We start from the raw sequence: 13,174 nt of genomic DNA on the forward strand, positions 1-13,174 counted from the left end.
TTCTCCGATTGAGCGATGGACAGGTCTTGTGTGAGCAAGTCAAATGGTGAAATCCAGAGGACAATGATGGCGATACTAAATGACACTTGCCTCTGACATGTGGCAAATGGGAAGGATTATCATAAGCCAATGAGCTCCACTGTGAATGTATGTTTAAACCTCATTTGAAGTGGCATGTATGACATTATCATGCCAATTTAGACGGAATTCAATCTGTTGGCATCAAGCGCTGTGATTTTGATTTGACTTCTAAAGAGACCAATTTGTTTCTAAATGTGCGTGCGTTATTTCCAAATGTGACATTTCTTTTTGTGCGTGTGATTAGAACATTATATCTGCATCTATTTCTGAGTTAGGCTGTATATTCTCAACTCCATCACGCCCTCAAATTAGCCTTTTCCTATCAAGTATTGAGGGGGGAGATTAAAACGTAATGCGGCCTATCACGTTGACAGGCAGAGTTAATGTTTAGCAGGGTGTTTGAGTGGTTATCGGCTGTCAGTTTGCATTGCCAGAAAGTTCGCAAAGTCTGTGTATCACATTAGTCACTACTAGCCGCTAATCCTATATGTACAAGAGCTGCATTCTGGGATTTGCTCTCGTTTTGTTTATGTCTGAGGAGAGGCAGGCAGACTTGCAGAGAGGTTTGTCATGTTGTTTAGAACTGTTGCTAGTACACATGTAGACTTAAGCGTTTGTTCCAAACTGTGTCCTGTCTCTTTTGAAGAAGGGGGAAAATAGGCTAAATGAACATTGGCTGACGATTCATTGGCTATCTTATGACCATCAGGCCTACTACACTTCTTTTTAAAATGTAATTATCGGCATTCTTTTCATTTGAGCAACAATGAATAAGCTAATATCTTTTTTTTTCTGGAACCGAGAGATACACAGCATTTGAATTGAAACCCTTTATATACTGTACAACTGTACTTTGGCATCGGGGGTGGGTAATTCTGTGAATATAGGGTGTTACGGACACTTCAAAGCAGCAGATTTGCCATTAGGAGATGCTGCGGAGAACCCACGCGAAAGCGCACATGTGTCTCACGGTTTGATTATCGTGATGAATGATTATCATCTCTCTGGCTCTTACGGGGCATATAAGAACGGAGCAGATTCTTAGACTATAATCTCTCATCTGTTTGTGCATCCGGCACTTTAATGCTTCAGAGGAGATGAGTCAGAATAAAATTAGAATAACTGGATTCGAAAAGGGAGGTTCGCTCTGGTAGGGACTCACAACAAGACAGTGTGTGTGTGTGTGTGTGTGTGTGTGTGTGCGTGCGTGCGTGCGTGCGTGCGTGCGTGCGTGTGCTTAAGCGTGTGTAACCATAGACCAAGTGCAAGGTGTGTGTGTGTGTGTGTGTGCACACGCGCATGCGTGCCATGTGTGTTACGAGAGCAAGAGAGCTTGTGTATGCCCTGTCGTATGATAAATGTGCTCTCTCCCATAATCTATGTGCTTCAAAATATGATGTATGTGAGGATGAACTTTGAATTATAACCTAAAGAGTGACTCATTAATCTTCTGACTTTGGTGGGGAGTGGACCAGTGGAATCCATTTTGTATGTGTTTGTGTTTTGTTATGAATAATGCAATATTGCAGCTGGTCAGCTGGATCCTGGCAGTGGCGTATAGACGTACAGATGCCGACATATACAAGCAAACAGCTTCCTCCACCGAAATATATACAGTAAGGTGAATGCATGCTGGCATTCACACAAGGTCAACGGATCCTATTAGGGTTCTTCTGCGTGTCAGACCTGACCTTGGTGTCAGGGATATATGAAGTTATGACTTCTTTGTTCGAAAGAAATGCACACAAGTGGCTTCACCATTCATAGACCCGAGCTAATCTCTCTTACACACACACACACACACGCACACGCACACGCACACACACACACACACACACACACACACACACACACACACACACACACACACACACACACACACACACACACAAACACAGGCTGCCTGAAATGGACACATTTTCATATCACGGTATTCATGCCAAATATTTCGTTATCGATACGATATACTATAATAACGTACAAATGTCATATTTAATATTTGTTGTTCTGTGAAAACTATAAGCATTATTCAAAAAAACTGCATAATAATAAGTGCTATTGGGTTCCCACACTTCGTCATTTTGATATTCTAAGTATAACAAAAAAGGCAATGATATGGGAAACAGTAAAGGCGATATGGGCAACAATATGGACGATATATTGCACACACTCCCCCCTATATTTCTCTCTCCCTCTAAAGAAAGCGAATTTGTTGCAAGATTGAGATCGCAGGTACGCCAAGCGATGTCTGTTCAGAATTCAGATCTCTGACAAAAACCGTAGCATCTTCCAAATTGCCACTGCTCCACAAAGCTCCAGTTGAGTGTCTCTGTGTGTTCTTCCCCCCCCCCCCCCCCCCCCTCTCTCCACACAGAGAGCGTAGGCGGCGTACAATAAGAAAAGTTGGAACGCTTCATGGACTGTGTCCGAGACACCGGGATTTCAAAGAGTCGTTTAAGCCGTGAACACAATCCGACGGGGTCCTAAACGTGAGTGGCAAAACCCCTTTAACGGGGGAAATGTAAAAACCCTGCGAGTTGTCAGGTGAGGCCGGCAAAACCCCAGGCACAATGCAATAGGTGATTTACTCTGAGCAGGCTGCATGTCACAAAGGCTCTTTTCTTTTTCTTTTTTTTTTTGCTTCCCTTAAGTCTTATTTGGACTTAAATTGCCCCTGTGAAGACTCGTTTCTCTTCGCAATCTCCTCGCACCGTAGCCCGGAGAATCCTCAAATGGTAATACCTTCATCATTGGCCACCATTACTATATTACCCATATGTCATCCTACAGATGGCTTTTTAAAAGGGGATTCTGTTCACGGTCATCTAAAAGGCTTTTGGCATTCGCTGGGTGACATTGAGACATCCAATTTTCTTTTTATATACGGTATGTACTGAATTAACGTATTGCTCTAGATATTCAAAGCAAAATGACATTCGTCTACTAGAGTCTCACATGCAGATATAGCATGGTTTTGTGAACATGCAAGTAAGGGAACAACATGAGACCAATAGTAAGGTGGCCAGTAAAAATGTTGCAGCAGAGGGATGAAGAATAAATCTGAACATTTTGCACACTGTTAAAGCTAATGTTTTACAATTAAAGGGAGAATTCCATCCTAGAAGGCCATCTTACCTTTACTGTACTTAGTATTTTCTCCCCCAAAGATTGGTCCATTTCTTTCTTTCTTTTTTATTATTATTTCTTTTCTCCAAAAAATGCAATTTAGTTTTTTTTTTAGTTCTTCGTATGAAATATATTTGACTAAGAATTGCTTGCAAATTGTTCCATTACATTGTCACTTCTGAGTGTTTATAAGAGTTTCTGCTCGAACCCGACCCTACCCGACATTTTTGGGCCGGGTAGGCCCTAAAATGTATGCAAATTAGTTGGGCCGGGCAGAAGATATATACGTTTTCAGGCCGGGTAGGGCCTAAAATGTATGCTAAGTCGGGCTGGGCCTCAGGCTGGCCCAGTGAGGGCCCAGTTAGGGCCGGGCCTTAAATTTCAGTCCCGTTGAGAACTCTATATATCTCCATGCCTAATTAACCAATGCAAATAAAAATGGAATGTACAAAGTACAGTTGCAAGGTCCGAGCACAGAGGGTTTAAAGGAGTAGTTCACCCCCAAAATGACTTTTTTTCTATTGATTACTCACGCCATGGAGACTTCGGTTCAAGAATATTTTTTTGATTTTGTTGCGGACAGTAATTCGATAACAATAAATGTACCCCCATTGATTCCGGATGGGGACCCAAATGTATTCGGGTCCCTGTCCGGAATCAATGGGGGTAAATTTACTACAATATTTATTTTGTGCAACAAATAAAAAAAATATTATAAGTCTCCATGGCGTGAGAAATCAAAGTCATTTTGGGGGTGAACTACTCCTTTAAAGAAGCAGTGCCATTAATTTTTTTTCTCCCCTAAAACATGATGATCAGGTATTATGATTATACTAGGAGGAAGATTTTATTTTAAAAAGTGTACAGAAAGTGTTGGGTGAATGGTAAAAGGGGAGGGGATGACTTTATGATGTCGTTTTTCGACTGGGCCTTTTGCCTAAGAGGCTTTCAGCTTTCAGGTAAGTAAACACAAACACACAGGGAAGACAAATCTGCACATTATAACCCTACCCAGTGGCCTATTTGAATAATGTTAACTTCATAGACACATACAACACAGAAAAAGTACAAAACTATGGCACCACCTCTTTAAGTGGTTTAGGGGGGGAACAGTGCAGTGTGCTCTTACAGAGTTCAGGCAAGCTGAGAGAGGAACAGCTTTCGGGGGAGAGAGGTAACGGTACAGGACAGAAGAGAGAGAGAAACAGCGGTGCGGGAGCAGAGGTAACGCTACAGGACAGAAGTGTCTGCTGAGATTAGACCTATAGGCCATGCAGGGGGCTACAGAGCATGTCAGTTCACACTGTACTAGCGCCGCTCCAATGACAATGGCCTTAAATACTACGCCTTCCACAGACAGGGTTCATTCGCACTATTATTATTCATTGCCGTGGTTTTACGCGCATAGAGCTACACCAGGGACGTGCAGACAATGTTAGAGAGGCAGGGGCTGACATTTCTAAAAGGGACTTTTGGTGAAAATATGAAAAAAATAGCAGACCTCTAAGCTCACAACGCGTCGCAGCGGCTATTTTCAGTACTTGATACCACATTAAACTTAGCATAAAAAGGCAATACTGGAGATGGATGGATTTCTACACACATGGCAATTCTTTCAACATAAGATGCTGCATTCAAGTTCAGGAGAGTTTGGAAAAGATAATTCTCTTGAATGCTGCCTCCAGATATGGCACATGGAAAGAGGGCATTTGCATTTCTTTCACGATAGTAAAAACTGCATTCGTGGTCTGGAGAGGGCACTTTTTTTATCCGACACAGGTGGATAAAAAGGGCAGGTGCTCAAGCCCCCTTTGATGTCTATGTGTGCACGTGCCTGAGTTACACCGTGTGTGTGTGCCGCACACACACACACACACACACACACACACACACACACACACACACACACACACACACACACACACACACACACACACACACACACACACACACACACACAAAATGCTAACTGTTGCAGCTGTGCAGTTGGCCCACCGCGCCCCCCAAATCAACTCCCCCCTCCCCTACAACGAGATAGAGAAGGATCACCGTGCAGGCAGATAGGTATTAACAAACTTGTAACTGGGCTGGCAGTCATGCCTCGCAGCCCCTTATAGCATACAGTGCACAGCCAAGCAGCCATAACCAGGTGCATCAAGCCCGCATTACATCCCTATATACCCCCAGTATTTACCCCGCCATCCGGGCGAGAAAGATTAGCTTCGCCGGGGAACTTGATTTATGGACGACAGAAAGCAATCGCTTCTCGGGCCTGCGCGCGCGCGCGCGCACACACCGCTGTAGTAAATGTGCCTCCTCTTCCTTTTTTTTTTTGTGCCATAGACGCCTGGCCTACACACCGTCTGAAAGCCCTTGATACCGTGTTTGCCCTAAAGGTATAATGTTTGATAATATAACTACTGCTTCTGTCAACCAGACCACCCCACCCACCCACCCCCATCAACCCCAGCGCACCATCCCTTCCAACCTGCACCTCAACCTGCCCCAACCTCCAACAGCCCCCCCCCCCCCCCCCCCCCTTCCCCCCTCAACGCATTACGCAGTCTCACAATGCTCTTAGATTTATGGCGGAGTAATGGGGTAGCAGAGAGAGAGCGACAGAGAGAGAGACAGAGAGAGACAGAGAGAGGAGAGACAGAGAGAGAGAGGAATAGGATATGCATTGATTGAAAATCCCAGATAGTCCCATCCAGTGCCGCCCTGAAGAACATCAGTTATTTTGCATCCTGACACGGCGATTGATAACTCGCAAATGTGCGCGAAGGATGACAAATGCAGATGGAAACCGACTCTGACAAAAAGTGATAACGGTTGGTGGGTTCTCCGGGGGGTGGTGGTGGTGGAGGGGTGGGTGATGGAAGGTGGTGGTGGGAGGCGGAATGTGCTGTTTAAAATATTTAATAATTGATATGAAGGCGGTGAGATGTTGTTTGACCCCGGAGGAGTGTGAATGTCATCCGAAAATTGCCCAAGACTTTGAAGTGAAACACAGTAATGTGTTTTGACGATGTGTGTGTGCGCGTGTGCGCGCGTGTGTGTGTGTGTGTGTGTGTGTGTGTGTGTGTGTGTGTGTGTGTGTGTGTGTGTGTGTGTGTGTGTGTGTGTGTGTGTGTGTGTGTGTGTGTGTGTGTGTGTGTGTGACAGAGAGATTGAAAGAAAGAGAGAGATTAGACAGGTGGTTGTGGCCTCTAAGAAATGCCAAATTATATATGTATTCATTATTTGTCTTTCAGGATACTGAATGTAATCTTTTGTGGTACAGTATAGAGGGCATTATACTGTGACATTGTGAACAGGTTTGATATGGTGGTATATTTAAAATGGCAAATTCATTAATTTTCTGTTCTTTTTTTGCCATGAAGTGGGGTGGAAGGAATACAAAAATACTTTAATTTAATAATAATGTATGTTGTCGCACAGTGGTGTACCGATGTACACGCTCACAATGTATTGCAATGCGATGCGTTGTGAGCTTGTAGATCTTCTATTTTCAGCAGAGGACACCACCGTACAACAGAGTACATACAGTTAGGCATTAACGGCACATGGAGGTACAGTATTATGAACGGAACAATAAGTGTATCAAACTGTGTGCCCCTGAAAACTATCTGCACATTATGTAGCCTCGGAAACCCAGACTTTTATTTTGGCGATAGGAACATTATGTAACCCATGTGAACACTTTGGGTCAGTTTCCCCAGTACTAATACCTCGACAGAAAGAAAGAAAATGAAAATAAAAAAAGAGCAGTACTGAATCAAAAGTAATCAACAAACTATACTGTAAAAAGATTGTCTAACATTGGCCAAATTGTCAAATAATATAAGAGGCAGAAATCGTGAAAATTGCAGATTTACAAGCTTGTAGATCTGCTATTTTCACAATATTTATCTGTGGAACTGAGTCAACCTAAATTGAATGCCTCAAACTCCTACTGTACATTCCAAGTGCTCGTCAGAGTGGAGGTCCCCAGTTCAAATAATATAATATAATATACTATCTTTTTGGGGGTCATGGCCTGAAAAGGTTGAGAATCATCATTCCCCACACACCACTGGCTCCTGGAATGAAGTATAGAATTTAGATAGCAGGTTATTTAGACAGATGCTATACTGTAGGTTCATTGTTTACCTGGTATAGTTTCAAGGTACAGAATATTAATAATACACTGTCGCTCTGCATTTGATGCGTGTTCTCTGGCCAAGAGCGTCTACTAGATGCCTACATTTTAAATGGTTAGGGTTAAATATAAGCTAGATTTTGAAGTTAAAAAATATGAGGCATTTTGACTACCCCTTATGCATAAATCCTTATCCATAAATTCTTAGCATTCGCTTTACATTTTAAAATACTTCAAATAGCCGATCTACAAGCTCACAACATGTCGATGTAGATTGGATAGTTAAAGGACAACTTTGTTTTTTTTAGATTGTAATTAGAGAAAAGAAAAAGTGAGTGTTAAAATGTTTTCATTTGCTTCGTTCTGTTTTATCGCGTTTACCGTACTAAAATGTGGGGCATGCGTACGCATGGGGGCATGCGTACAAGTGGCTAAATATGTCTTTTCAGACACAATAAGCCAGCAGTTTCTTTATTGCTATTTACAGTAACACTTCTAGCCCTTCTAGCCCCCATAAGTCACATCCAACCATGAACGGTTGCGTTGTATCTTGGGAATGGGCTTATTCTGTGTAAAATGGCATATTTAGCCACTTGTACGCATGCCCCCAGTCACTGAAATAAGAATCTCTAAAACAATAGAAAGAAGTAAATGAAATAAATAATTTTAACACTCATCTTTTATATTCTTTTTAAATGTTTTTCAAAATAGTAAAAAAAAAAAAAAAAAAAAGCAAAGACGTTTAGGGATAAGGGGTAAGGCAGATGAATATAGGGCCCAAAGTCTATAAGTTACCACTTGATCATTTGTAACGGAAGTGTTAACAGTTAACGCCCGATGATCGAATGCGTCCAGTGTACAGTCATACAAGTGCAGGGGTCTTCAACATTTTCAGGCCAAGGACCCCTTAGTTGAGAGAGAGATGAAGCAGGGACCGCCACAACCTTGTCATAGATTCCATATGGTTTCATCTTTTGACAGCACAATCATCAGTGTATTTTGGATTCATGTCAATTTGTGTTTTCAGATATTTAACCACTTGAACCGTCAATACTTAATAAACTTGACCTTTCACTCTGTACTTAGTCGCTTTTTTCCCCCCTCTACACAAAACCTCTTTGCCGAAAATAGCCGATCTACAAGCTCACAACGCCTCGAGCTTGTAGATCTGCTATTTTTGGCTAAAGTTCTCAGAATATGGACGTAAGGGTTCAAGTGGTTAATATAAAAAAGGTGAAAAAAAAGGTTTCTATCACACAAAAATGTGGAGGACCCCCTGTTGAAGACCCCCGTACTAGTGTTTACCACTGTGAGTTGTTGGTTTGGATAAAACTGATCACCAAGTGGCATATGCTTAAATGTCTGAATTCTTCTCCATATGGTAAGCGTTGGCACCCTGCAGTGGGCACAGTGGGAGGTTGGCAGTCGCTTCCCACACACACACACACACACACACACACACACACACACACCTCTCAGGTTATTCCTAAGGAGCACTCAAAGTCTTTATTCTGTCTACATTGCTATTTGGATCAATCTGGAGCTCCAACGAATGCAAGCCATTTCAATCTCATGCAACGTCTTATATTTAAATGGTAAATGGTAAATGGTGCATTTATATAGCGCCTTTATCCAAGGCGCTTTACAGATATTGTGCATTACATTCACCCATTCACACACACATTCATACACCGATGGCAGAGGAAACCATGCAAGGCACCAACCTACTCACTGGGAGCAACTAGGGGTTCAGAGTCTTGCTCAAGGACACTTTGACACTAACTCTGGGGCCTGGGGGAGCCCGGAATCGAACTGGGAACCCTTCGGGAACCGTCCCGTGTTCTAATGATGGTTTCTCTACCTGAGTTGTATTGGACCACTTTTTTTCCGTCTCTTTGCCAGAAATAGCCGATCTACAAGAAGAGTTTGTACAGTAGATCTGCTATTTTGGGAAAATGTTCCCCCTAGAGAATAGGGATGCTGGGGTTCAAGTGGTTAAAAGCATCACTCACATGAGATTAACGATCATCATCATTATGAAGCTTAGGCAATGGTATGTAGAGTAAATAGTCCTATTAGCACAAACATATGAAGAAAGATGCTTTACTATCAACTTCCTAAGGGCAAAAAGCGACCTCGCCATAAAGGGCAAGGTCCCTAACAGAATCCCTTTCATGCCCATATATGGAGATCCCTGCTCTGAGTATCTGAGCCATCTGTCTTGGCCATAAATAGATTCTGTTAGTGGGGTTCTCCTAACAGGGCATCATCTGGGATACAATCCCTTTTATGCCCATATATGGAGATCCCTTACAGAATCCCTTTTATGTCCACATATGGAGATCCCTAACAGAATCCCTTTTATGCCCATATATGGAGATCCCTAACAGAATCCCTTTTATGCCCATATATGGAGATCCCCTAACAGAATCCCTTTTATGCCCATACATGGAGATCCCTGCTCTGAGTATCTGACATCACTGTGATGTCACCTGTGACGTCACAGTGATGTGTCAGGGGAACCACAGTGTCAAGCGTTACCCGTCCGGGCGGAGGTCTACGGACAAGCTAGCTGTGACGGTTCTGATAGTAAACTGTGACCTATGGTCACAATAACAGCAGTAGCACTAAAAGACTAAAGAAAAGTCCCTGTGGATTAGAAGGCAGACCATGGAGTCAGCGGTGCACTGACGATGACACAGAAAGGATCACCTGAACCTAAAGTTGCACTGATGATTTGTTTAGAAGTTATAGTTCCAGCTCCTTCCTGAGAACATTTTGACAACGCCACCAGTACCTTTACAAGTTTACAGAGTGCAGGGGTGAGGGAGAAAGCAAAAAAAAAAGGGAGAAAGCAAAAAAAACGAGGGGTGACAAGAGCAGGAATGAGACGTTAGAGGAAACCGTTCAAATGAAAGGTGTGTCAGAGGAGCTTGTCAGTGCATTACCGCTGAGATTAAAGGGCTCTCAGTGTCTTCAGTGGGGTTCAAGGGAGACTGCACGTATATGGATTTGGCTCAGCCTCTTAAATACCTTTATTGAATGGGATTCAAAAAACCTCCACAATAATTGCGTGTTCACTTTACGAGCGCCAGCGCCGGTGAAGAAGAAGGTGGAACGTTTTAAAACTATAAACTCACGCATTGTTCGGTTATAAGTACTTAGGTAGTGTTTATTCGCTTTGGGGGGAAAAAAGTAAAGTAAAACACCTTGCTTTTCCCTAGATTAGGACACATGGCAGGGGGAATTTTGACAGTTATAATATACAGTACAGGACTTTTATTAAGTCCAGGATTTATAATGGATTTAGTGGGGAAATGGTGTCACCGGTTGTTCTACTTACCTTGCTACATGAGGAAACATGCCACAGTGATCAGTACAGCATCCCACTTGCAGCAGCGACACACCTGTGACAGTAGCAGGCTGTTGTTGTTCTGGGTGGCTACGTGCACTAGGGATAGGACGATATGAAATTTTCATATCACGATTATTGTGACCAAAGAAATCACGATTTCCGATATCATCGCGATAATCAAAATCCATTTTCCTGGGGCGGAACATTTCCCCAAAAAATAGCTGATCTACAAGCTCACAACGCGTCGCAACGTGTCGCAACGCGTCGCAACGCGGCGCGTTGTGAGCTTGTAGATCGGCTATTTTTTGGCAAAGACTTTTGAAAGACAGTGAAAAAAAGACTGTATCAAGTATGTACATGATAAGTACCTTTTAGGGTTTAAATGGTACCGGATATGCAGCTCGGCAAGTAAAAGGTGAATTGATCCCAGTGCATGACGGAGGACGATATCACGATATATTAAATCTCCACGATACAATTATCGTGAGTGTTTATCACAATAAATAATAATATTGTGTATCGTCCCATCCCTAACGTGCACGCACACACACACACACACACACACACACACACACACACACACACACACACACACACACACAGTATCAATCAAATGTCATCAAAAGCTATGTTCAAAGATTAGTTGTTTTTTTTTTTAAACCTTCGTTAACCAGCGTTTGTTTATTGCTTTAAAGTCTTACCTTTACTTCATAGTTGGTCTGTTCTGCTGCTGCTCTACTATGCTGCTGGAACTCAACAGAAAGCTCCATGCACTTCCTCATTGGATTCACCTGGCCATGTTGATGACGCCACCTACCAGTAACCAACAGGAGCAGGAGATGGAACAATGTCTAACAATGTCTACATTTTATCAAAACAAGGACACAAAAAAAACATTGACACAGTGGTTATTTTGCGCTTGCACAATACTCCAGTAGTAGCTAGGCCTATTACCAAAATGGCACCACTCAACCTATTTAAACAGGCTGCATTGAAACGCTTTGTGTTGCTCTATACAGTATCGCAGCGGAAGTGGTTTACTGGTGCCACTTAAAATCTCCCATTCATTTTCCTCATAGACTTTCACGAAAAATATTTATAACAATTATGTTAAGCCTTGAACCAAAGCCATCCAGGATTGCAGTGAATCATGACCATACAACCCTCTATGAAAAGAACATTTTGAAAATCGCTAAACAAAGGGTAGTTATTATGTAGTAATGTTTTCACATAGGATCAAAGGTTAGTATGTTCATGATTCACTGCAATCCTGGATGGCTTGGTTCTATGCTTAACATAATAATAAAATGAATGGGAGATTTTAAGTGGCACCAGTAAACCACTTCCGCTGCGATGCTCTATGGAGTTGTGAAAACTGCAATCCTTCAACTTGACAGGAAATTGTCACTTACATTTAAATGTTATAGAGCATCGCAGCGGAAGTAGATTCCTGGGGTCACTTAATATTCCCCATTCATTTTCGCCATAGACTTTTACAAAAATATTTATAACAATTATGTTAAGCCTCGAACCAAGCCATCCAGGATGGAGGTGAATCATGATCATATAACCTTTTTTTCTATGAAAAGAACATTTTGAAAATCGCTAAACAAAGGGTAGTTATTAAATGTAGTATATCAAATAATGTAATATTAAAATATGTTTTCACATAGGATCAAAGGTTATATGATCATGATTCACCTCCATCCTGGATGGCTTGGTTCGAGGCTTAACATAATTGTTATAAATATTTTTGTAAAAGTCGCGAAAATGAATGGGGAATATTAAGTGACCCCAGGAATCCACTTCCGCTGCGATGCTCTATTTGGTATCACTGTTCTGCATAGTACAACACGTATTAGATGCGAGGAATTTAAGATGGACATTTGGGGGTGTGCAAACACACACACACACGCACGCACGCACACACACACACACACACACACACACACACACACACACACACACACACACACACACACACACACACACACACACACACACACACACACACACACACACACACGTATCCTTTTAACCAGTCAGTTGCACAGTGGGAAGCCGGTGACCTTAATAGCAGTAGCTGTCAACACAGACAAGGTGGCTGAACCCCAGACGAGGCTGTCAGAACTCCGCGCGGCTGTGACTCGCCATATTGAATGCAAACATGAGTGGCCATTTGTAGGAACTTGGCAGGCTGAGAGGTGACTGTCGAGAGCAGAGGCGTCAATTGGGTATGGCAAGCTATGGCAGCTGCCATACCTTGGCTACAGGGGGAAATAATAAAAATGTACTGTAATCGTGCCTGTTGCTAAGGTATGGCAACATGACTGGTGTCGCGCGTGCAAGACACCAGTCATGTTGCCATACCTTAGCTCTTTCTGAACTGACGCCGCTGTGCGCAACAACTAGATCACCCAACGTCTGATCACCCAAGACTACTGCAACACTGGTCCTTGGGTGCAATCAGG

Source organism: Nannobrachium achirus (genome assembly GCF_963921795.1).
Source record: "Nannobrachium achirus genome assembly, chromosome: 10".
NCBI classification, from domain to species: Eukaryota; Metazoa; Chordata; class Actinopteri; order Myctophiformes; family Myctophidae; genus Nannobrachium; species Nannobrachium achirus.